Source organism: Rousettus aegyptiacus, unplaced genomic scaffold (genome assembly GCF_014176215.1).
Source record: "Rousettus aegyptiacus isolate mRouAeg1 unplaced genomic scaffold, mRouAeg1.p scaffold_m13_p_15, whole genome shotgun sequence".
Taxonomy (NCBI): Eukaryota; Metazoa; Chordata; class Mammalia; order Chiroptera; family Pteropodidae; genus Rousettus; species Rousettus aegyptiacus.
In genome coordinates, this window is record NW_023416290.1 from 29,375,607 (window position 1) to 29,402,951 (window position 27,345).

General features: G+C 39.7%; 1 pseudogene; it reads left to right on the forward strand.

Annotated features, from left to right (window-relative positions):
- The first annotated feature begins 18,412 nt into the window (after window positions 1-18,412).
- Window positions 18,413-25,114, forward strand: LOC118611952 (annotated as a pseudogene).
- Window positions 25,115-27,345: the final 2,231 nt, after the last annotated feature.

Below are 27,345 nucleotides of genomic sequence, written 5' to 3' on the forward strand. Positions count from 1 at the left end.
CTTACATTTATATCCATATGGAGTGAATTTGAAGTAAGATGTGAGGTATGGATCCACAGATAGTTGCTCACTTAAACCAAAGCATCAGTCATCTTGAGCAAATATTCAATTTCCATCTGTATCTGAATCTGAAAGGTATTTGAAATAAAGGATGTGACTTTTTAAGGAAATGCTCTCATAACTCCCTTTTATTAAAAAACTCTTTGAGAATTGGATAGTCATTCTCTACTTGATCATTTTTCATAAATCTGGTTTTTAAAAAAACTGTCTAAAATGGAGTATTCTGGAGCATCAATCAAATTTTAGTCAATCCCTTTAGCCTCCTCTTTTACTATCTAACAAGAAGAAGGGGGAAAAGGCATTTTTTTCTTCTTGGCTTCCTCTTTTTCTCCATTTATTCCCTCCTCAAATAATGAAAAGTCAACATAAGAGGAAGAGGATAAACTACAAGCCTAGAAGTAAAACTACCCTGTAAGTTAGCATGCCTCCAAGCAAAAATGACACCTTACACAGTTTTAAATCATTTTAACTCTTTTTTTCTCTTGTTTTTGGACAGGTACAAAATAAAACAGGATTTTCATTTTGTTTCCTAATGGGTTAGCTCAGACATGAACCATAATAAACAGAATGGGCATGCTAGACCCTGGACTCAACCAAGAAATACGAGGTAGACTAATATTCATTTAAATAAATTATCAAGATTCATTTAGGGTTGTGCCAAGGACTACTTTCTTTACTCAAGACACTATCTTCTGTGACAGTGCGATCAACTCACATTTACTGGTTGTATGAAGAGTTGCTTGTGTGACCTGAGTTAATGGAAATATATTTCTAAATTATTTCAGTGATGTTAAGTGTCTTCTATGGACTGATGCCCTCAGCTGCTCAGCTCACCTATTTAACTCTAGGGGAGCTAGTTTTTATTTTCTCCAACTTTTTCATATGTGTGTATGTCTCTCTGTGTGGAAGAAAGAGAAAGGAAGGGAGGGAGGGCAGGAGGGAGAAAGAGGAAGAAGAGGATGGATGAGCCATAGGTGAAATTTATGTTCTGTTGGCAGAGTATCAGAGGTAAAATTAAGCCAGTTTGTACCGATTGGTATAGGGGGTCTGAAGGACCCATCTAGCTGTGTCCTGGTGAGAAACCGAAGGTCAAAGATAGATGAGTATTTTACTTCCACTAGAGGAAATATTGCAACTATTGCCAGGACCAGTGCAACTATTGCTGCACTGGTCCTGGCTCATAGAATGTTACTAGCAAATACAATTAGGAGGATGGAAAAGGAAAAAAGAAATTGGAACAGGCATGGCTCTGAGTGGATGACTGCTTTGTGGAAAGGCCACTCTCCTGTCCTACCCAGAGTGGCCCACAGGTCTGAGCTTGATTCTGCAGTTGCCAGAGTGCCCAGGACATGGAGACCTTGTTATCTGGAACAAAGGGCATTTTTCTTCTTGTTGGTAAAATTTCTCCCACTATTAAAGAAAAAAAAAAGAGCCATTTGGCTCTTCATCTTTTTTCCCTCTTTGTTCAAGGGAGACAGAAGAATCTTTTTTGCTGTGTGTGTGTGTGTGTGTGTGTGTGTGTGTGTGTGTTCATTTAAAATATTTTTAATCTTAATGCAGACTCACCAGATGGGAATATTTTTCCCCAATAACAATTCTGAGTTATAACTCATTAGATATTTAGTAGTGATTTAAATCACTATTTAGGTTCACGTGACATTTTCTGTTGGGAGCTTTATCTTTCCTAAACCAAGTAAACCGCATCAGGGAGCAGAGCATGCAGTTAAATGTTAAATGCGACCCTGGCTATTCTGCTCCTGTGGGGACACTTCATGCACACTAATGAACACCTTAGCAGTTACAACTCCTCATTGTCAACACCTGGAATGAGTTGCCCAAGTTCTGTTTTAAAAAAAGTTTCATCAGCAGTCATTCAACAAACTGACTGCTCTATTATGGGCTGGAGATGCAGAGATATCCACAGTCTAGTAGAAAGAGAGAACTGAAAACAAGCAAAATAAATCATAAGTGGATTCATGCTAAAGGTACATAAGTTGTATGTTGGGATCCAAAGAACAGAGTGGAGGGAATATTAGAAAAGAATTCTGAAAGAAACTGATGCTTACATAGAACCTTGAAAACAAAGTAGGTGTTCATCAGGAGGATAAGGGTTTGAAGGTGCATTTGATGGGACACATGACTGTAGGGGATATCTAACCACCTGCTATTCTGTGAACCCCAAATCTCTCATTCCTGGAATTATTTGAGCTGGAGCGGGAAAAGAGACACAGATTGCATGATATATGGCCATGTTTCCAGTCACATGGTGATCTGAGAATGGAGAGAAATGAATTTCATATTTAAAGAAGCAGAAGTAAGGAAAAGAAAGAAAGAGCAAGTCCTAAAGACATCTAATTCCAGGTTCCATTTGTTTCTGATTTCCACTGGCATCCCTTGTCCTGCCAACTGTTTGGTTTTATGAGCCTTCCATCAAATTCCTCCTTTTTGCTTAAGCAAGTTTAAGTTGAATTTTTGTCACTCATAACCAAAACAGTCTGGCCAGTTGAGGGGTTGAGAGCATGAAGAAAAGAAGCACATATCCTTCTTTGCTAAGTAAAAGACTCAAATATCATACTGCTATGTAACAATGATGATCAAGTGTATGCCCAGAGAAGGTAAATGACAAACTTTCATCATAGCCACTGTACATGTGCTTTAGTTAATCTAAGAAATTACTTATAGAAGTGGAATGTAAATAATATTATTCAGTTAGGAGAGAGAATTTAGACTTAAATTAGGGAGCTTCCAGTGGAGCAATATTTTGGCCTATCTTTTGTGAAAATATCTGTGAATGTGAAAACATCTTCTTTGTAAATCCAAATTTCCATAACTTTGTTTTGCTTAAAGTGAGCTCCTCCCCTGACTTGAACTGCTGCCCCTATCTGGGAAAGGAAGAAAGTATCAGTTATGGCAGATAAGACAGACAGCATCAATCTAAAGAAAGTAACATAAATTTCATTTGAAATATTTGCTTTTAAACTAATGTCAATGAAACTCAATATTTATATCTAAATATTTAAAATGTCAATAGGCCTGATTAGTGGGGTTTTTATTGTAAAATTTGGTCATAAGCCTGTCTTGGCATATGTTCTATAGGCCACTGAAAAGAATATGTATTCTGTTGTTGGTGAAGTGTTCTATAAATCTTGATTAAATGCTGTTGCTTCATGATGATCTGTATCCCTCCTATTTCCATGTCATATTCTATCAATTGTTGAGAGAAGGATGTTGAATTCTCCAATTATAATTTTGGATTTGTCTATTTTTCCTTTTAATTCTATCAGCTCTTTCTTCACATATTTTTTAGCTCTATTGTTTGGTGCCTCCATCATATTTAAGATTACTATGTCTCCTTGGTGGATGAATTTTTTTGTCATTATATAACATCCCTCCCTATCTCTGATAAATTTTATAGCTTTGAAGTATATTTAACTGATATTATTATAGCTACTCCTGCTTTCTTTCGATTAGTGTTTGCATGATATGTCTTTTTGTATCATTTTATTTTGACCTTTCTATATAGTTATATTTGAGTTTCTTGTAGACAGTATTTAGTTGGGTCCTATTTTCTAATCCATTCTGCTAATCTCTGTTTTTCAATTGGTCTATTTTGGATCATTTACACTTAATGTAGTTATTGATGTTAGGACTTAAATCTGACATTTTTTGTTTCTGTTTGTTCTATTTCTTGTTCTTCTGTTTTATTTTTCTTACTTTTCTGTGGACTACTTTAACATTTTTTTTTTGGAATTCTATTTTTATTGATAGTGTTATCACTTTTAATTTTTAATTTTTATTTAATAATTATATTATGCTGTAAATTCTCCTATGCTTGTGGGTGTATCTCCTTGTAGCTTTTGTGGTTACTCCAGGTATTACTTTATACATACATAATTTATTACAATATAATAGTGCCAGTATTTTATCAGTTCAAGTGTGTAAACTTTGCCTCCCTTTACATTCCTTTGCCCTCCTCTGTTTAAAATATAATTGTCTTAAATATTTCCTCTATATACATTTGTTTGCATTAAAAATCTTTCAGTTACAGTTCACATTCAGATGTACAGCATAGCAGTTAGACATTTATATAATTTACAAAGTGATCCCTACAATAAGTCTAGTAACCTTATTAAACATTAATGACTATATTCCCTATGCTGTACTTTACATCCTGTGACTGTTTTATAACTACCAATTTGTACCTCTTAAGCCTTTCACATTTTTCACCCTGCTCCCCAACCCACCTCTCATGTGGCAACCATCAGTTTGTTCTCTGTATCTCTGAGTCTGTTTCTGTTCTGTTTGTTCATTTACTTTGTTCTTTAGAGTTCACATATAAGTGAAATCATATGGTATTTGTCTTTTTGTATCTCACTCATTTACTTAGCATAATACCCTTTAGGTCCATCCATGTTGTTGCAAATGGCAAGATTTCATTCTTTTTTATGGCTCAGTAATATTCCATTGTATATATGTACCACACCTTCTTGTTTTATTTATTTGGAGTCTCTTTTTCTCTTGATGAGTCTGATTAAATGTTTATCTATTTTGTTTATCTTTTTGAAAAACTAGTTCTTGGTTTCATTAATCTTCCGTATTGTTGTTTTTAGACTTTATTCCATTTATTTCATCCCTGGTCTTTAGTATTTTCTTTCTCCTACTCATTTTGGGTTTAGTTTGCTGTTCTTTTTCTATTTTCTTTAAACGTAAAGTTAGTTTGTTAATTTGAGGTGTTTCTTGTTTCTTGAGGTAAGCATGTATTGTTTTCTTGTTTCTTGAGGTAAGTAGTCTTAGGACTACTTTCTCTGTGTCTGATAGATTTTGGGTCATGGTGTTTCATTTTCATTTATCTCAAAGTATCTTTTGAGTTCTTCTTTGACCTCATTATTGACCCATTTATTGTTTAGTAGTGTGTTATTTAGCCTCCATTTGTTTGTGTGTTTTCAGTTGTTTCTTGTAATTGATTTCTAGTTTCATATAATTGTGGTTAGAGAAGACGCCTGATGTGATTTTAATCTTCTTAAATTTACTGAGACTTGTTTTGTGGCCTAACATGTCTATCTTGGAATATGTTCCATGTGCACTTGAAAACAGTGTATATTCTGCTGCTTTGGGTGAAATGGTCTAAAAATATCAATTAAATACATCTGGTCTAATCTGTTTCTTTGCTGAATTTTTGTCTAGAAGATCAATCCATTGATGTCAATGGAGTGTTAAATTCCCTTTCTATACTATTACTGTTGATCTTTCCCCTTATGTCTATCAATATTTGTTTTATACATTTTGGTGCTCCTGTGTTGAGTGCATAAATATTTACAGGAGTTATATCCTCTTGTGGGATTGATCCCTTTTTTGTCTTTAATTATAGACTTTGTTTCAAAGTCTATTTTGTCTGACAAAAGTATTGCTACCCCAGTTTTTAAAAATTTTCCATTTACATGAAATGTTTTTTCCCATCTCTTTACTTTCAATCTCTGTGTCTTTCAATCTAAGGTGCGTCTTCCATAGGCAGTATATGTATGGGTCTCATTTTCTTATCCATTCAACTACCCTACATCCTTTGATTGGAGCATTTAATACATTTACATTTAAAGTGATTGTTGATAGGCACATAGTTATTGCCATTTTATTATTTATATTTATTTTCTCTCTCCCCCAACTTCTTAATGAAGTCCCTTTAACATTTCTTGTAATACTGGTTTGGTAGTGATGAACTCCTTTAACTTTTTGTTGTCTGGGAAGCTCTTTATTTCTCCTTTAATTCTAAATGATAGCTTTGTTGTGTAGAGTACTCTGGTTTATAAGTCCTGACTTTTTATCACTGTGAATATTTCATCTCAACACCTTCTGTTGAGAAATCAGCTGACAGTCTTATGGGTGCTCCCTTGCAGGTAATTAACTGCCTTTCTCTTGTTGCTTTTAAGATTCTCTCTTTGTCTTTAACCTTTGGTATTTTATTTAGATGTGTCTTGATGTGGGCCTCTTTGGGTTTATCTTGTTTGGGACTCTGTGCTTCCTGAACTTGTATGTCTATTTCCTTCACCAGGTTAGAGAAGTTTTCAGTTATTATTTCTTCAAATAGGTTCTTAATCCCTCACTCTCTCTCTTCTCCTTCTCATACACCTATGCTTAATATTGTCCCAGAGGTCCCTTAAACTATTCCCATTTTTTTGGATTCATTTTTCTTGATGTTCTGATTTGGTGTTTTCTGCTACCTTGTCTTTCAAATCACTGATTCAATACTCTGATTCATCTAATCTGTTGTTGATTCCTTCTAGTGTATTTGTTATTATAGTCTTCATTTCTGACTGGTTCTTTTTAATGGTTTTTATGTCCATTTTTATGCTTACTATCTATTTGCTGAAGTTGTCACTAAGTTCCTTGAGCATCCTTATAACCAGTGTTTTCAACTCTGTATCTGATAGATTGCTTACCTCCCTTTTGCTTAATTCTTTTTCTGGCATTTTGTCTCATTCTTTCATTTGGGACATATGTCTTTGTCTTCTAATTTTGGCTACCTTTCTGTGTTTGTATTAGGTAGATTGGCTACGTCTCTCATTCTTGGCAGAGAAACCTTATGTAGTAGGTGTCCTGTGGGGCCCAGTGGCACACTTGAGCTGGGTGCTCCAGGATGTCCCATGTGTGAGTTGTGTATGCCCTCCTGTTGTAGTTGACCCTCATGCTGACTGGCCACAACATATGAGCTACTTTGTATAGGGGGAATCCAAGGAGTGGGATTACCCCAGCAGGCTCTGGTGCCTGCTGAGACCACCCTTTTGGTATGCTGCTTGTGAGGCAAATTGGATGGTGTTCTGTTGTGCTCTGAAGCCAGTCACCAAGTGTTTTGGTTCTGGGCTTTTTGGAAGGTGCTCCCATGCAGATCAAGGTCAGCAGCTACTGTGACTAGCCAGGGGCTACCTGGTAGGAGCTACAAAGCAATCTGCAGTTGGTAGCTGCCTATGCTGGGCCTGGAAGCACGAGGGAGAGACCACACTGCAAAACAAGGTCTGTTGCCTCCAATATCAGCCCCTGGGATAGCTCAGCAAAAGGTTCGGGGCACCCTGAGGCCTGGCCTCACCTGCTGGCTGCCTGTAAGGATCAGCTGCTAAAATAGCTTTGGGCTGTATACAAGTTTGATAAGGCAGGTTCTTAGGGAGTCAGAAGGGTGAGGCAACAGGTGTTCATCATCAGGTCATTGCAGATTAAGATCTGGTGCCAGTACTGAGCCTGAGGCTACTTAGCAAGACACAGGACACACCAAGGCCAGCCACTGCCTACCTGGGGCCTGAGGACCTTTGAGAGTTTTTTAAGAAAGACTGCAACAGGGCCAATATAGGCTGCCTGCCACTGAAAACGCCTCTGCTGGTGTGCAAGTTGGGTAGGGTGGGATCTCAGGGAGTCACCAGTGTGGAGAGAGTGAAGTTGACCAGGATAATGCAGATTCTAATTTGGCCCTGTGGGAGGAGAGCTCAACATGGGACAGAGGGCCCCCACCTGCCAGCAGCTGTATAAAACAAAGGCTCAATGCAGAGGCAATTGCAGCTGTTTCTCAAGACCCTGCCCTAAAGCCACACAACTCAGTTTCTCCCTGCATGTCTCTGGTGCCTTCTGAGCCACTGTGCTTCTACTAGAGCCCAGGGTGAGTATCTGCGAGTGAGTGAGTCTGTGTGCTGATCCTTTAAGAGGACACTTGGGTTTCCAGCAGCCATCCTTCTCCCCGGGAAGAGAGGAATCCCTGCTGATAGTCACAGCCAGATGTTTAGGGTCTACTCTTCCCAGTGTGGGGTGGGACCCCTTGCGGTAGCTGAGATAGCCCTCCTAATTATCAACTGCCATGCATATGTGTGGGGTGAGGACAGCTCATTTTGTTTCTCTGCACTTCCCACTGGTCTCAACATGACTTTTCTTTATATCCTTAGTTATAGGACTTCTGTTCAGCTAGATGTCAGATGGTTCTCCAGGTTGATTGTTCTGTAGTTTAGTTGTAATTTGGAAGTGATCATGGGAGAAGACAAGCACAGTGTTTACCTACTCTGTCATCTTGACTGGAACTCCCCTCCATACATTTAGAACCACACCAGACAATATTATCATTTTTGCTTCAACCATTGATCATTATTTAGAAAACTTAAAACATATAGTTATGCACCTCATAATGATGTTTCAATGACAGACTGCATATACGATGGTGACTCCATAAGATTATGATTGAGCTGAGAAATTTCTATCACTTAGTGATGTCATAGCTGTCATAATGTTGAAGTAGAACATATTAATCATGTGTTTATTGTGATGCTGGTGTAAACCTACTGTACTGCCAGTTACATGAATGTATAGCATATACAATTAAATATAATACATAATACTTGATAATGATAATAAATGTTGCCGGTTTATGTATTTACTATACTATACTTCAAGTCATTATTTTAGAGTGTACTTTCTAATTTTTTTAAAAAAAGAGTTTTCTGTAAAACTCATGTTATGCCAGCTGCAACTTCATACATCTTGTGTCTACCAAGTCTCTACATTATTTCCTCATTTGCTTGATTTATTCTTGTGTTATGTTGTTCATAGTGATCTCCAAGCATACAAAATCCAGTGCTGTTGCCAGTAAGAGGTCATATCAAGTGATTGACAAGGAAATGAAATAAAAAATGATTAAGGACTATGAAGGTGGAAAAATCAGTAATGGTTATTGCTAGCCAGCCTGGCATGTCTTATTTTATCATACCTACAGTACTGAAGAATAAGAGCAAAGTGATGGAAGCTATTAAAGAATCTACTTTATTGAAGGCAATGAGATTTTAAAAATTTGAGAAGGGCCTCTATCATATGTGGAGAAACTTCTAATAACCTGAATGAAAACACATAGAAGGGTATCCCTTTCAGGATCATGATGATCACAATCAAAACAAAAAGTGCAATGTTGAAAGAAAAGGCTGGACCTGACTATAGTGTTGCGTTTACTACTAGCTCTAGGTGGTTTAGATTCAAGAATCATTGTTCGTTACACAATGTGAAATTGAGTGATGAGTCTATGAATGTTAATGTGAAGGCCAATGAAGAATTTTTGGAAAATTTAGATAAGCTGATTCTGTAGGAAAATTACTTGCCAGAGAAAATATTCAACATAGATGAAATCTTTCTACTCTAGAAACAGATTGCTAGAAGGACTTGCACCCATGAGCAGGCCAAGTCAATGCTAAGTTTCAAGACTTTTAAGGACAGGATAATAGTCTTGCTTGGAGGCAATGTTGTAGGCTACAAATGGAAACTCTTTGTGATCTGGCACGGTGAGAACCCCAAGGCCTTCAAGGATATCCATAAACATACCCTTCCAGTGTACTACAGGAGCAATAAGGAGTAATGGATGCCACAGCTTTCCTTCCAAGATGCCATCCTGAATTGCTATGCCAGAAAAATGGAGAAGTACTACTTGAAAAATAACATACCTCTAGAATTTTGCTTATTATTGACAATATTCCAGACAACCTCTTATTGGTGATCTTCATGCCAACATCAAAGTGGTGTTTCTCCTTTAACCACAACCTTTTGATCCACCAATGGATCAAGGAGTTATAGTAGCTTTTAATACCTACTACCTGAGTAGGCCCTTTACCCAAGCTATTGCAGCAATTGAGTAAAATACTGAGAAAACACTAATGCAATTCTAGAAGAATTACATCTATGATTGCTTTAGAAACCTTGCTTGGCCTTGAGGTGATGTCACCAAGGAATGTATGAGTGATAGCTGGAAAAAGAGACTCAAGAGGTTCATCCATGACTTTAGAGGATATGCCAAGGATGTGGAGGTTGCAAATACCAACAAGGCTGCAGTTGAGATGGTAAACAACCTTCACCTGTGTGTGGATGTGGCCAACATCAAGGACCTCCTAGAGTGGTTCCTTAGGAGTTGACTAATGAGGAGTTGTAACTGGAAAAGGAACACACAGCTGAAGAAGTGGCAAGAGAAAAGAAAATTGCAAGAGAAGAAAAAGAAGAACCTCCAAGAAAATTCACAGTGAAGAGTTTAGCAGCTTTTGCAGAACTCAGCAAGCTCCTTAAAAAGTTTTAAAATATGAACCCCGATACTAAAAGTTTTTCATTAATATAGAGGCATGTTCATGGTGTGTTATCTGTTTACAAGCAAACATGACAAAACAAAGAAGCAAATCAAGCAAACCACAATGAGCATATTTCTAAAAAAGAGTGACACCCCCTTCAAGAAGAGCCTCAGGCAGGTCCTTCAGGAAGTATTCCAGAAGGAGGTATTGTTATCATATTGTTATTATAAGAGATGACAGCTCCATGCATGTTTTTGGCCCTGAAGACCTCTCAGTGGGACAAGATGTGGAGGTGGAAGACAGTGATATTGATGACCTTGGCTTTGTGTAGACAGGCTAATGTGTATGTTGGTGTCTTAGTTTTTCACCAAAAAAAAAAGTTTAAAAAGTAAAAAAAATAATAATAATATTAAAAGTAGAAAAAGTTTATAGACTAAGATATGAATAAAATGTTTTTGTACAGCCATACAATGTGTTTGTGTTTTATGCTAAATGTTACTATGAAAGAGCTAAAAACCAAAAAATAAAGTTTATAAAATAAAAAATTTACAGTAAGCTAAGGTTAATTTATTATTGAAGAAAATATTTTTTCATAAATTTAGTATAACCTAAGTATAAAGTGTTTATAAAGTCTACAGTATTGTACAATAATGCCCTAGGTTATCACATACTCACCACTACTGACTAACTCAGAGCAACTTCCAGTCCTGTAAGCTCCATTCATGGAAAGTACCCTACACAGGTATACCATTTTGTATCTTTTATACCATATATTTACTATACCTTTTCTATGTTTAGATATGTTTAGATGCATAAATGCTTAACATTGTTTTATAATTGTGTATTTAGTACAGTATTTAGTACAGTAACATGCCATATAGGTTTGTAGCCTAAGGGCAATAGACTATACCATAAAACCTAAGTAAGTAGTAGGCTATATCATTTACATTTGTACAAGTGCACTATATGATGTTTGCATAATTATGAAGTCACCTAATGGCACATTCCATAGAATGTATCTTATCATTAAGCAACACATGGCTGTATTGTATTTACTCATAATTTTTACTCTTTCTGTTGTTTTTCCTTCCTGATAGTCCAAGATTCCTTCCCTTTCATTTCCTTTCTGTTTAGAGAACTTCCTTTATCCAATCTTCCTAAAGAATTCTGCTGATGACAAATTCAGTTTTTCTTCAGTTAATAATGTCTTGATTTCTCCTTCATTCTTGGAGGATATTTTCACTGGATGTAGAATTCTGAGTTGATAGTTTTTATTTTAGCACTTGAAAATTATTGTGCTACTTTTTTCTGGCCTCTTTAGTTTCTGATGGGAAATCTGCTTTCATTCAAGTTGTTTTCTAAGTGGAAGATGTTGTTTCTCTCTGATTCCAAGACTTTTTTCTTTTTCTTTATTTTTTATTTTTATGAGCTCCAAATTTTATTATAATAATCATCAGTCATAAGATTATATTTAAATAAATGTAAGAACAAGTATTGTCTTTAGTTTTTTGAAATTTGACTTGATATGAATTTCTCTGGTTTTGTCCTTTTGTGATTTGCTCACTTCCTGAATCTGTAGGTTTATGTCTTGCTAAATTAGAAAGTTTTCAGCAGTGATTTTTTCAAGTATTTTTGTATCCCTGCTCTTTCCCTCCTCTCCTACTGGAATTCAGATGACATGAATGTTAGATGTTAGATTTTTTGTTATGGGCCTATAGGTCCCTGAGACTTTTTTTTTTTAAGTCTATTTTCTCTCATTCAGATTGAGTGATTTCTATTGCTCTATATTCCAGTTCATAGATTTTCCCCTCTCACCCTTCCATTCTGCTGTTGAACCCATCCAATGAGTTTTAAACATTAGTTATTATATTCTTCAGTTCTTAAATTCCCATTTGTTTCTTATTTACACTTTCTATTTCTGTTCTGAGAATTTCTATTTCTTTGCTGAAAACTTCATTTTTTTCATGTTTCAAACATTTTTAATTACTTGTGGAAACATTTTTAAGATGGCTACTTTAATCTAAAAACAAAATAAAACAAACCAAGCAAAAACAGACACATAGAAACAGAGACCAAAGGGATTGTTACCAGAAGGGAGGGAGTAAGAGAATAAGTGAAAAGAGGAAAGGGAACATAGTCAATAATATTGTGATAACTTTACATGGTGACAAATGATTACTAGGATTCGAGGAGTGGTTACATTGTAAGGTATAAAAATGTTGAATCACTATATTGTACACCTGAAACTAATATAACCAATATAAGATTGTATACCAACTATACTTAAATTAAAAAATAATAACAAATTAGATCTTTAAATAAAAATGGCCGTTTTGGAATCTCTATCATTTCAGTGTTGGCATTGATGATCTTTCTCTTTTGAGATTTTCCTGATTCTTGGTGTGATGAGTGATTTTTCCATTGAAACTGGACATTTGGATATTATGTTCTGAGACTCTGGATCTTACTTAAACCTTCTGTTTTAATTGGCTCTTCTGATACCAACCTGGCAGGGGAAGGGAGAAGTGCTTCCTCATTATTGCTAGGTGGAGGTAGAAGTCTAGTTGGCCTCTATTGACACTGGAGAAGGAAAGGGCCCCTAGTTACAAGCATGAGAATTCTGGATCCTATTAGGTATTCACTAATACCACCCTGGATGGGAGGGGTAGGAGTGCCATGTTACTGTGGCCTCATGACCTCTGGGCAATGGGTGAAAGTTTAGACTCTTCGAGTGATCTCTGCTGACACAAAAGGGGTAAGAGCCTTGTTACTGAAAGGTGGGGATGAAGGTCCAACTCCTATGGCCTCCTCTGATACCACCTCAGTGTGTGGGGGATGGGTGGGTGGGGCCTGTTGCAGTTGTAGCAAAGAGGCAAGAGAACTAAAATGTTAAATTGAGCTATATTCAGAGACCTCACTATGCTGATCGGCCCTGCACCCAGACCACAAGGACACCTGCAGAACAAAGGAAGATTTCTGCTGGGATTGCTAACAACTCATTTCCCCACACCCTGAAGGGAAACAAGAAAAACAGAGTCTTAAGTGGTACATTATTCGAAATAAAATCATTTATTCCATATGGCTAAAACCATGAGGAACCTATGAATCACAGGCTGAGAATTGCCAGCAGGCTTTTCACATTACATATCTTTATGTTTTCACACTATATACTCTTATCCTTCCTCATAGTATGTCCACACCAAAGGAAAATGAGTAAACAAACTCTTTTAAACTGTAACTCACAGGAACTAAAGAATGATATATAAACTGAATTCCCTGAATATGAGGGGTCTCTCTCACTGTCCTGTCTCTCTCTATTGTTTCTGTCCTGAGTCTCTCTCAGGCCCTCTCACTCTCCTTCAGAAAAGAGGCCATCCTCTGTTTATGGAGTGTTACCTCTTCGCTACTAAACTTTCCTTTGACTCTAATTCTGGCATGTGTTTGAATGCTTTCTTATACTCTGCCCAGAACCCCCTTCTCTCTCAGTGCAGGGCTTGAGTCACCCCCAGCTCGGGGAATTTGCCTTGTCCTGCATCAATACAGCCTAGTAGGACAGGAAGTGTAGGCTCCCACTCCCCCGTTTGCTGGCTGGGTGAGAGTGAGGCCACTGTTCTTTTCTGGGAGCAATAGGGAAAAGTACATCTAGTTGGCTCCATATTTTTGAAATTGCGCGGAGATCTATTTACCATCGGTATGCTAAATTCCTCACTAGAACAGTATCTGGCCCATCGTAGGAGCTTAATAATATTCAGTGACTAGCTGAATCCCCACTTTGTCAATAACAATAAGAAAATTTAAGAAATTAAGTTATTTCCACTCAACCACATGGCTAGAACTAGGAAAAACTGAGATTTAAAGTGAAATTTGATTCCGAAACCTGAGCTCTCAGAAGCATCCCTGGGGGCACAGGACCCTTTTGTTCTCTTAGGACAAAGAAAGAGTGAGAGCACCCATCTGAGATATTGACAAAGTGGTAACATGACACTTTACTGAATTAACAATAAGCTTGCATTCTGCAAGCAAATACCCAAGCTATCATCTCTCTTTCCTTCCATTCACTGCCAAATTTCCTGCCTAGTATCCTAATTACTCCTTAATTCCTGTGCAAACAGGGCTCCACTCCAATTGTTCTTCTGCAGCTGCCTTCTTCCAGTCCCAAAGACCAAATGCAACAGTGTCTTCATGATTCTCATTTTTTAAAAAAATCTGCATTGTTTTTTATTATTGTTTACCACTTGCCAAACTTCTCCCTATTCTTGACTTTCATGATCCTCTACTTTCTTGATTTGCCTTCCATTCCACTGATTGTTTTCTGTCTCCTCATTCTATTCCCATCCTCCAAATGACAGAATTCCTCAGGATTCTTCCTTTCTCTTTGTTATCCAGTCTCATTATTAGAGATCTTGTCTAAGCTTACAGCCTCAACAACTCTTGTAAACACACCCACTCATTCATTCATTCATTCATTCAATCTTCATCTATTGAGCACCTGATGTGTACCAGGCACTGTTCCATAGCACAGAACAAGGTAAACAAGGTGTCTCTTCTCGTGTTTATATTCTAGTGGAAGATAAGAGAGCAAACAAAAAAAAACAAATCAGATAGTTATGAAGCCATATAGCATTTCAACAATATTAATGAAACCTGTAAACTTTTTCATGCATAATCTCAATTACTTTTAGATTCTAAAATTACTGAAGGTAAAAATTGTGTTATTTCCATAAAACCTTTTATTTATTTGTATTCTGGTTTACTTTAAAGATGCACTTTCATATAGTGGTGATTTAAAAATTTTGTCAATTATCGGAGGCGGAAAAAAAAATGGTATAGATGATAGAGGCTCTGTTCATTCCTCTGGTGACCAAATCAAAGTTGTGACAGAAACATGGAGCAAACAGCAAGGAAAAATTGCCTGGAATCTAGATGAACAAGCTGTAAAACTAGGGAGAAATCCAAGAAATCACTCTGCAACAGCAGAAGGTAGAACAGGGCGAGGATGCAAGGCTGCCTAGTCTTGAGTAGCTGGGTGGGACAGAGGCTGTGGTAGCAGCAGATGCTTCTTAAAGGGGCTGTGTCTGCAAACAAACTTTCGTGGTGACTGACCAGCTTGCTCTGAGCACCAGTGCCAGATAGTCTCCATGAGGGGCACCATGGACTTACAGGGATACACAGAGTTGTTGGAGTGAGGGCCCAGGTGAGACTCACTCTGTACAGAAGTGCCGGGGTATCCGTTGTTCCTCTGTTGAGCCCTCCTCTCTCCCAGTGTGCAAACTCAGTGCCGCCATAGCAGAGAAGTCATCACATTGGAAAACAGAGGTCGCTCAGCCCAGAGGATTCCCTGGAACTCCGCCTCCCCCAACTCGGGGCCCCACCCAACCCACATCCAGGTGTCCTCCGTGAGTCAGGTTTTCCTTGCTGAGAAGCACCTAGACTCACACTAGAGACAGCTAGCCTTGGTTTCTGATCTTTTGAGGCAACTATAAACACAGCATCTGTGGATTGCTTGCTGAATCTTAACAGGTGGCCCCAGAGGGGGACAGGCTGGGGCTAAATATGGCCTGCAGCTGAACCCCTCTCAGAACTGTGCCACTGGACAGCTACTACACAAAGACACACTAATAAGAATGGGAGACTTAGGAACTTTGTTTAGTACATAGAAACAGACACAGAAATGTAGCCAAAATAGGAAAGACAAGGAAGCAGAAACCATATAAGAGAACAGAACAGAGATGCAGAAATAATGGAGTCAAGAAATCTAACAGATGCGGAGTTCAAAACACTGATTATAAAGATGCTCAATGAAAATATGGGAAGTATAGATAAATTCAGTGAGAACATCAAAGAGATAAAATAAAAGTGGAAATGGAAATTATAAAAGGGAACAAGTCAGAAATGAAGAGCACATTATGAGAGATGAAGAGTATATTAGATGGAATAAACACAGTGGATAAAGAAGAGGATCGAACCATGGATACAGAAGATGAGGAAGCCGAGGACATTCAATCAGAATGGCAAGAAAAAAGAAGCCAAAACAATAATAATTTTAGGAGCCAATGGAAATCCATTAAATGTAAAAATATTCATGTCATAGGGGTACCTGAAGTAAAACAATACATTGAGGAGCTATTTGAAGAAATAATAATGGAAAACTTCCCTCACCCGGTGAAGGAAATATACATCTCCAGGAAGCTCAGAGAGTCCTAAAAAAGATGAATTCAAAGAGGCCCATGGCAAGACATATCATAATTAAAATCCCAAAGATTAAATACAAAGAGAGAATCTTAAAAGTAGCAAGAGAAAAGCAGTTAGTTACCTAAAATAGAGCACCCATCAGACTGGTAGCTGATTTCTCAAAAGAAACTATGCAGGACAAAAGTGCTTGGCAAAATATATTCAAAGTGATGAAAACTCAGAATCTACAACCAAGAATATTTTATCCAGCAAAGCTATCATTTGGAGTTGAAGGACAGATAAAGAGCTTCCCAGACAAAAATAAGCTAAAAGAATTTATCATCGCCAATCCAGTATCACAGGAAATGTTGGAGGGACTTTTTTAAGAATACAAAATATGTATCAAAAACAGGAATAAAGAATGGTAATAACTACATTCCTATCAACAGATACCTCAAATAAAAAAATTAAGTGCTCCTACCAAAAGACAGAGTGGCCGAATGGATTAGAGAGCAAGACCCCTATATATGCTGCCTACAAGAGACTCACTTCAGATTAAAAGACACATACAGACTAAAAGGAAGGGGATGGAAAAAGATACTGCCTTGATGGACCTAGAGGGTATTGCACTGAATGAAATGGATTGGATAGAGAAAGACACTTACCGCATGATTTCAATTAAAGCGGAAATAAACTCATAGATACGGAATATTTAGAGGGATACTAGATTGGAGGAGGTTTGGGGGAAAGGCAAAGCAATTAAAAGGTACAAACGGATAGTTGCAGAATAGACATGGAGATGTAGAGGAAAGCATAGGGAAGATAGTTAATAATGTAATAAATATGTAAGAGGGAAGAGGGGTACTAGATTTAGTGGGGTGATCACTTGGTGAGTTATGTGGGTCTCTGATCACTATGCTATACAGCTGAAACTGGTATAGTATTGTATGCCAACTATAATTTTAAAAATCCTCATTGAATTGTACAATGTAAATATAAGCAACTAATTGTCTTATATTTCAATAAAGATGAAAAGTAAAAAAATAATACTTCTGTTTTGTACAATTCATTGGAGCACCCTCTTAGTGATTCATGAATTGCTTAATAAAACCAATTAGATCTTCAAAATTAAAAGAAATCTGTCAATTATTAAATAATATGTTTCCTTAGAACTTTACTTACAAATATGTGAAAGAAGTTTAATATGTTCTTGGTGTTACACAATACCTTTGAAATCTGTCCAACCACATACCAGACACACAGTATGGGGCAAGGTACTTAACTTCTCTGCATCTTCATCAATCTCGTCTCCAGGAACTTCTTAACACATAAGCCCCATACTCAGACAAGGTCTACACATAAGACTGGCACCTTGTTCTCTTAGGACAAAGGAAGAATGAGAAGGAGCCCCCCACTTGGAAATTTGGCAAAGTAATAACACGACACTGTACTATTAGGGTTCAGAAGCCCTGACCAGCATTTCCTTCTGAAAAGAGACCTTTGCGATGGGCCCAGACTCTTTCTGGAACTTTCCAAAGCAGAGACGGCTTTGTTGTTCCATGATCTGCAGTGAAGCTGAGGCACAGGTGGTTAAATTGGTCTGATCCACAGACCTGAGACCAGAGGTGTCTGTGTGATGGTACATGTATCTTAGTGCTTTTTCAGGACAGTGCTGCAGGACGGGGGAGTCCAAAAGTTGTCTCATCGGAGGCTCAGAACAAGGGTGACCACAAATGCTTCCACAGGCAGCAAGAAAGTGAAACACGGCAGTGAGGAGAGTGAGTAGTGGGCCCTTTGAAGAAAAGCTGGGCCCCAACTAATGAGAGAAAGTAGGCCAATCACTAGGCTCTCTCTAACGCCTGAAAGCAAAGGATAGGAGCAGCTTAAGAAGCATGAGCCCTTGCCCGAGAGGGGGCCAGGCCAACAACTGGGCGAGGGTGTAATTGGAAAGGCAGCTGCGCGGACTGTTGCAAAGGATGGACGCAGTGAGGGCCACGAAAATATGGCCTAGTGTCGCCAGATCGAGGGGCATCCAGCATCGAGGCACCCTCCGTCTCCGTAGGGGAGGGGAGGAGAGGAAAGGGGTTGGGGGTTAGGAGGCGTAGTGTCGAGGAATGAGGGATGATTTCCGGGGGCTCTGCGTGTTCAGTCCTCAGTCGGCAACTTCAGACGCCTGCCCCCTGCATGAATCCCGGGGAACTGTTTCCGCCCATTTTCTCTCCTCAGACTGCCAGAGCCCTGGAGAAGAGAGGCGGGGTGTCCTGCTGCCTTCTGCAGCAGATGAGGAGGAGTAAGCAGCGCCCCCTGAGTGGGAGAGGGGAGGGACGGATTAAAGATGCCAGTCTCTTCTCAGAGAAGACCTGGGCCTCGCCCTGCCTCTGCCTCGCTCTGGCTGCTACTAGCCTTTCTGGCTCAGATGGCTCTTTTTCTGCTTGCCCCTTAAATGTTTCCCTTCCCCTGCCGTCCATCTTCAGAGCCCTCTCACGTTACACTCTTTCCTGAGGATCCCATCCACTACAGTGACTTCTCTAACACCTTCATTGGCATCTTTTTGTATAACATTTAAAAAAAAAATGGGTCCAAATCTGATCAGGACTTCCACTTTATAGCATAGGTAGAGCAGGGGTCCCCAACCCCTGGGCTGTGGACCGGTTCCACCTGTGGCCTATTAGGAACTGGGCCACACAGCAGGAGGTAAGCAGCAGGTGGCAAGTGAAGCTTCATCTGTATTTGCAGCCACTCCCCAGCGCCAGATCATTGCCCCAGCTCCACCTCAGATCATCAGGCATTAGATTCTCATAGGAGCTCCGGTCCCTGGTGCCACAAAGGTTCCCCTGTCTACTGAATAGAGAATCCAGAGTAGAAGAGACTTAAAAGCTCATCAACAGCCCCAACGTGTGGGCTAACTTGAATCTTGATTCAAATAAACTTTTTTAAAAAGTGGAAATTTGAACCTGACTGGGTATTAATAATATATCACTGTTAATTTTTAAGACGTGATAATGGTATTGTGCTTATGTTATAAAATAGTCCTCATTTTTTGCTGTTCATGTTGAAACATTCGTTGTGGAAGACACAATATCTGGAATTTGCTTCAAGATAATGCAGAGAGAAGTGAGCATGGGTTGGGGTGAAACAAGATTGGACAGGGTTTGATCATTTTGAGGCTGGGTGATGGGAACATGGCAGTTCATTATAGTCTTTCTACTTTTATTTTTTAAATTCTCCATTATAAGAAGTTTTAAAAAAAGAATGATTATATTCCATTTGATTAGTCTCAACATTGTCCGGGCTGCATGCAAGTATACGAAGGTAACCTTTTGGCTACTGACTTGTGTGGCTCCCCTGGTATCCTCCGACCTGGGGTTGGAGTTTCTATCTCTCTGCATGTTTCCTCCTGAACATTAACTAAACGTGATCCTGGGTTTCTACCTCCCAAAAGTGGTTTTCTATGTCTTCCAACCTCAATATGTCTAAAACTGTACAGCTCCAAGCTCTCACTCCAAATTCCCAATTTCTATTAATGGTTGAGCATCTCCCTCCTCTATCATAAACTAAATTCATTTAGCCATCTTTGACTCCTCCTCCTCTTCTTTCTGTACATCCATTTAGTCAGCAGTTTCTATGAATTCTTCTTTCATAGTGTTTTACAGACTCATCTCTTCCTTTCCACTCATAGCTAATGTCTAATCCCAGGTGTAGATTTCTTTCTGTGTGCATTTACTTCCTGACCACTTTCCTGCCCTTAGTGCCCTCCTTCCAGCCATCCCACCTGCCATGGACCATTAGAGAGTGTCATTAGATCAAGAGCCTCATATTTTGTCTGAAGCCAAAAATGGGTGCATAGTGGTTCAGGCTTGACCAACCCCAAATTCCTGCACAATTCATGGTTTTCTGGAATTCTTAATAAAATTTGCTTATCTCCAGGCAAAAGCAATCCAATGCCAGATTTTTCACTACATTCAAATGTCATTTCCCTAAAGTTCTTCCTCTTCTCATGACCCCTCAGGGAAGCTGTGTTACTCACAGGGTAAATTCCAAGTACCTCAGTTGGGTACACAGGGCTTCAGGAATTGGACCTGACCTTCATCTTCATTGCCCACAGCTTGGCAAAATGAAGATTGTTTTCCCTGGTCATCCATTCTTTGTATTCCTTCACACTGGTCATGCTCACTCCTGTTGTGAGAAACACCTGCAGTCCTGGCAGGATGCCTGGTGCTTGGAGCAATAAGGTCATCAGAAGCAGATGTGGACTTACAGACAAGGACACATTGCAGGAAGGGCGCACATGCCTGACGTATTCTGGGACTTCTTGCTCTAGGGACGAGGATAGGAAAAAGTTACCTGAGAAGAAATAGCTGATAACATGGTCATGCCCTTGAGGCTGAGTCTGGGAATTGGCTGTAGTTTGTAATTGCTAACCTGATAGTAACTAATGATGTTTTGCAAGGCCAGCTTTGTGAGGGAGAATAAAAAGTTATGGAAACAGGGGTGGGGGCTGCTAGCATTGCCATTCCTTGCCATTCCTCCTCTTCCTTATCCATGTTAGTAAAAGCATTTCTAGACTCTGACTCTTCTTTCTAACTGTCTCCGCAACAATTGGCGCCCCACGTGGGGCTCGAAGAAGAGGGTGCGGAACTACGCTGGAAACCGAAAGGGGCAAATTCGCTCAGAGTAAGCGATACCTTAGGCATAGTTTTTTAGCACATTTCCAGACAACACTGGAAACTAAAAGGGGCAAGTCCGCTCTTAGTTAAGCGGCACCTTCAGCATAGTTATTTATCCAACAGTTTTAGCATGGGGAATTCTCCATCAAAGGTGGAGACCCAGTACATTAAGTTATTGCAACACTTATTGTTGTCTTCAGGAGTAAAAGTGAAGAAAAATCAAGTTCATGAATTGTTTTTGTATAGAGGTAAACATTGCTGCTGGTTCAAGCCAGAAGGAAAATCCCAATTAAATGCTAAAGTGTGGAAACAAGTCATGAGAGCTTTGCGGAGAGCTCATCAACGGGGATTTCATCCCTGTTTCTGTTTGGTCTTTATGCACTTTAATTTCTCAGGCTTTACAGCCTTTACAATCTGACTGAAGATGCTGCAACTAACTTGGCAACATGCCAAGAAGAACCTGAACTTGTTCATGAAAATCATATAGAAATAGAGTCTGATAATGAGCGAGAGGAATCTACTGAGTCCTCATCTGAAGAGGAATGTGCAGGCCGCATTCCTCCCAGTAAAGAGTCATATCAGGTTCTTTTGGCCCAAGTAAAAGCAATAAATCAGAGGTTAAAGCAACTGCAATTGGGGCCAACTGGAGGATATTTTCAAGAACCAAGAAAGCCCTCTGCGCCACCCGTAAATACTTTATTTGGGGCAGAGCCTTCAGTTGCTGGTCCTGTTTCATTTACTTTTCCACTTTCACCTGATTTGACTAAGGAAATAACATGAAGAGAGTAGTCGAGAAAATCTTCCTAGACAGACAGCTACTCCTCAGCTGATAGGGTTCCCTATAGTAAGACAGGCATGGCCCCCTCACCCCCCCCCACCCCGCCCCCGTGCTCAGTTTCCTCAGGGGGGTATCAATGTGCAATACACTCCATTGGAACATAAATTCCTAAGAATACTTAAAGAATCTATCAATCAATATGGTATGCAGTCCACTTATGAGACAGATCTTTTAAATAGTATAGCCACAGAACGACAATTGTTAGTGTCAGATTGGGAAGCTATTATGAAAGAAAACTGTGTTAGAACCAGGTTCTTATTTGGGAATGAAAACCTGGTGGAGAGAGGAAGCCCAACAGGTGGCTCATAGAAACACAGCAGGAAACCCTCCAGGGGCTACTCTTGAAGAGCTAGCTGACAGGTATAGGAAACTTTGCTACCATTGAACAACAATGTCATTCGACTGAAGAAACCTTGTTACAAGTGAAATTAATAGTGTTAAGAGCTTGGTCTCGAGTGAAGCTACCTGGGAAACATCCTCAGTCATTCACTAAAATTATACTGAGTCCTGGGGAGAGTTAAACTAATTTTTTGTCTTGGCTACATACGAATTTGTTCATTATCAGTATTTAGGGTATAAAATTTTTCAACAGAACATTACTCCTCAGAAAATAAAATTAGACTGGATGCTCTTAATACTCTTAATGTTTTTCAAAAATTATTGGGAGATATTAATTAGCTCTGTCCTTCCCTCGGTATCCCCACATGTGCTTTAACTAATTTGTTCTCTATTTTAGAAGGGTCCACTGCATTAGATAGTCCTTGGGAACTAATGCCACTGGTGGAAAAGGAATTTTAAAAATTGTATTATTGAAAGAAAGACACTCGTGTAGTCACAAACTTGCATTGCTCAGGTTTCATTATTGTGTGATAAAGATTCTTTCGCTAACTTGAAATTTAAAAACTATTAATGATTTCCTTTTTCTTTTATTAGATAATTAGTCTAAAACTTAGGACATTTTAGCATGGAGTCAACAGTGAAAATAACATGATTTTATATTGGAGATGAGAAAAGTAATGACTAAATTACAAAATTCAGGGCTTTTTAAGGTACCTTTCTGTTCCTGTTTCTGTTGACCAGTCACCAGGGGTCTGTGGAGAGACTGGACGCAGTCATATCTATCGGACCATGGCCAGGCTGCGGGACTCAACCTCCTGTGCCCTGTTGTCAAAGTCTGTTTATTGTCTTTGGTCTTGTCTGAGTTATAGGTGGCGAACTTCTCTGGGCCTACAGTAATTGTCCTTTTCTGAGTGTCTGTTTTGTGTTCTCTGCACAAGCAATGGGGGAAAACCAGAGTTCACAGAAGACAACCTTGGGGTGTCTCTGCAACATTTCTAAGAAGGATAAGCTTATAAAACCAAAAGGGGGAATATGGAATACCCTGAGACAAAGGCTTAATAGAGCATTGTATACTTTACATTTTTAAAATCAAGATGAACAAGGCAGCACAGCGGCTCATCAGCATTGGGTGAAACAGGCTAATGAGCCTTTGCAGCAGCCAGTATACTACAAGGATCTGAAAGGGGACTGGGTGCCTACTGAGATACTGAAATGGGACCGAGGTTTTGCTTTTATCTCTACAGGAACAGAGAAGCTTTGGGTCCCAGCCAAGAATGTCAGGCTCCGGGAGCGGAGACAAGCAGCGAGTAATCAGTGTCAGGTCAGGAGATAACTCCAACTTCTCTATTCCTTGCAATGACAGCCCTGATTACAGCACAGGTAAGTGGGGTACAAGCTGAGACAGGAAATTATTCATATTGGGCGTATGTACCCAATCCCCCTTTAAATAAGGCAGTGGGATAGGGAGATGCTTCAGGGGTAGTTTATGTTAATGATTCTAATTGGATGCCTGGGCCTTATGATACTAGAGGCCATCTCAGGCCTGAAGAAAAAGGGAGAATGAATGAGAACTATACGGTGGGAATGGCTCCCATGGCCAGTTTGCATGGGAGCTGGAGAGTACTGTTTACAGCTAGGTGCTCAAGTCTGGTTGACAATTTCGCAGACTTCTGAACAAAATGCTGGGGTAGGTCACTTGTTTTTGTTAAGTATGGTAGGATTTAAAAATGTTACAGAACCTGTGGATGACACTTCTCCACCAGATTTGCCATAGTGTGCCACTCTGAAAGTTCAGACACTTGAACATTGGGTTCAGTGGACTCAGTGTTGAGCTGAACAAGTTTGGGTTTTAGTTAATTCTTCCCATGGAAGAGTCATTGATTGGAGTCCTTCTTGCTTCACCTAAGCAAAGGGAGAAGAAGTAAATTTGCGGTGGCACCAAAAGATAAGAGAATAGTTCAGTAAGTATTTCTTCAGACAGAACTAGTAATAACACAATCGTCTGGCATGATGGAGGGTTTCCCCCCATCTCCTCAACTACCCCATCACAGGCTACAGAATCATATTTGGAAGTTAGGAGCTGCTTTATTTCCCATGCATGCCTGGAAGGGTTTCATAGTTCAATCTGGGAGTTCTTCACATATTGCCTTTCATCAGAATGTTACTCATTTTGCTCGAGCCTGTGTTCGGCTCCCCTATACCATTATGAAGGGCAAGGTGGGGTAGAATGAAACTTCAGGTTATGTTTCATGTAAATACTGTTCTTTTTACACTTGTATTAACTCTTCTATTCCTTTTAACAAGTCATATGAAAGCTTATATATTCTTAGAGCTAGAACTGGAGTATGGATGCTGGTTAGATTGTCTCGACCCTGGCAGGACTGTCCTGCCACTATGATATTGCAGCAACTGATGGACCACGTTAAAAGAAGAGCTAAAAGATTCCTTGGCATGCTGATCGCTGCTTTTGTGGGTATCATCGCTGTTACTGCTGATGCTGCCATGGCTGGAGTGGCTCTGCATCAATCTGTACAGACTGCTAATTATGTTAGAACCTGGTATCAGGATGCTGAACAGTTATGTACTTCTCAAAGACAAACTGACTCTGTATTGCAAAGTCAAGTAGCAGATTTACAGCAAGCAGTTATATTGTTAGGAGATCAACTTGTTAATTTGCAGAAACGTGTACAACTTAAATGTAATTGGAATACTACTTCTTTTTGTATAACTCCTGTATTATATAATGAAAGTATGTTTGAATGAGATAAAGTAAGACAGCATATTTTGGGGAATGGTAATGCTTCATGTTTAATTACAGATTTACAAACACATATTGCTGACACTTTTCAAAAACAGCTTCCTGAATTACAGGGGATCGCAGTGCTATAAAGCATGGTCAATAGTATTGAAGACTTACGTCCTATTCCACAAATTCATGGGTTATTGGGCTCATCTATCACTTCTTAGATTGTAATTTGTTTGTCACTTATTTTTCTTTGTTTAGTCTGGAAGAGATTCTCAAGAAGCCAAAGACTAAGAAAGACTCAGGTCGCTGTGTTCTCAGTAATGCCGAATAAAATTCCGCAAAAAAGAAAAGGGGGATATATTGTGAGAAACACCTGCAGTCCTGGCAGGATGCCTGGTGCTTGGAGCAACAAGGTCATCAGAAGCAGATGTGGATTTACAGACAAGGACACATTGCAGGGAGAGCGCACACGTCTGACGTATTCTGGGACTTCTTGCTCTAGGGACGAGGATGGGAAAAAGTTACCTGAGAAGAAATAGCTGATAACATGGTCATGCCCTTGAGGCTGAGTCTGGGAATTGGCTGTAGTTTGTAATTGCTAACCTGATAGTAACTAATGATGTTTTGCAAGGCCAGCTTTGTGAGGGAGAATAAAAAGTTATGGAAACAGGGGTGGGGGCTGCTAGCATTGCCATTCCTTGCCATTCCTCCTCTTCCTTATCCATGTTAGTAAAAGCATTTCCAGACTCTGACTCTTCTTTCTAACCGTCTCCGTAACAACTCCTGTTCCACACTTTGGTTTAAACAGCTGATTCTGAACCACCCTTCCCATATATTTTCTTTCTCTTCACCCTTCTCTCTTCCTTCAGAAAAATTGAGTGCTCACCATGTGCCAGGTATAATCCTGAGTGCTATGTATAAAATGACTGTCAGCATATATTTTGTTCTGGCAGGATGTTTTAGACTGAATCATATCCCCCACATATTCATATGTTGAAGTCCTAACCCCAGTACTTCAGAATGTATACTTGGAAAAAGAGCCTTTAAAGAAGTAATTTAGGTAAAATAAGGTCATATGGGTGAGCCCTAATCCAATATGATTTGAGTCCTTAAAAGGAGATTAGGACACACATTGCACAGAGCAAAGACACCTGAGGAAGACAACTATCAGAAGCCAAAGAGAGGGAAGCCTCAGAGAAAACTAACCCTGCTGACGCCTTGGTTTCAGACCTGCAGACTCCAAAACTGTGAGAAGTAAATGTGTGTTGTTTAAGCCACCTAGTCTGCAGTTATCTGTTATGGCTACCCTGGCAAACTAATACAAGGTGCCTACATTCTAGGGAGGGAGACAAATGAGAAAAGAAGCAAGTATGAAACAGCTTTGTAAATGCTATGACCTGAGAATCATCTACCCCAGTTGTGGGAGAGAAGGATTTCCTCCTCTTATGCTAGAGAAGTTTCCCAGGAGGGAATTATTCTGGGTTGTAAAGCCCTCCTTGAGAAGTGCCTGCCCCTCCAAAGTTGCAAGGGCACTCAGAGGCAGGCCCCAAACACAAGTGGTCTTGCTGTGTATCTCACCTTCCTGATTCTACCTGAGCTATATGCAGCCACTACAGCTAGGCCATTGGCCTGTAAGCCAGTCTCAAGCACATGCTTGATCTGGGGAACTGAACTAATGGAGAGAGATCAGCTGACCCAAGCCCATCTCCCATAGTGGGGGGAGCCAGCAGGGTGGGAAGAAGCTGAGAGCCACGGAAAGCTGGCAGTTAGCAGCAGCCCGGAGACCGCAGAAGCCACTCATAAACCAAAGCAGTGAGATACAGAAGAGATCAGAATAGACAGTAGGTGTCGAAGAATCGGAGGTGGATGTAGCAGCCATGGGCACTGTGAGGCTGCTGAAGTAGAGAGCACTGTGAGGGTTCCTACTGGGAGCTAAGCTTGTTTGGGGTCTTCGTTTTTTTCCTCAGGATTGGAAGGGAGAGGATTTTCAGTGTGACTAATGAAGTCTCAACACTTGTCCCTTTTCATGTCCTTCCTAAACTCAGCACATCAGAGGACCTAGGTGGATGATAGGAAGATAGGAGGGGATGCAGAGGCCAGGCCATCTTGCTCTGTGCTTCCTGGGCACAGGGCCTCCTCTGCCTTCCCTCCGCCCAGCAGGCCCTCCCTTCCTTTCCTATTCCTTGGATCTACCCAGAGCATTACTTTCCCCTGAGCAATCTTCCCAGACCTCAGGGCAGCACACACCCTCCCTTGTACCTTAGTAGTGTGTGTCTCAATTGTGGTTATTTTACTTTTATTTATTGGTAATTAATATTAATCATTGTAGACCACAAACTCTATGGGATCAGAGTCCCCTTTCCACTTCTTTGTAAGCCCAGAACTTAGCACAGTGCCTGGTACACAGTAAGTTCTCAGTTCTTACTCTCTAGATTCCAAATATGCATATAAGGAAAG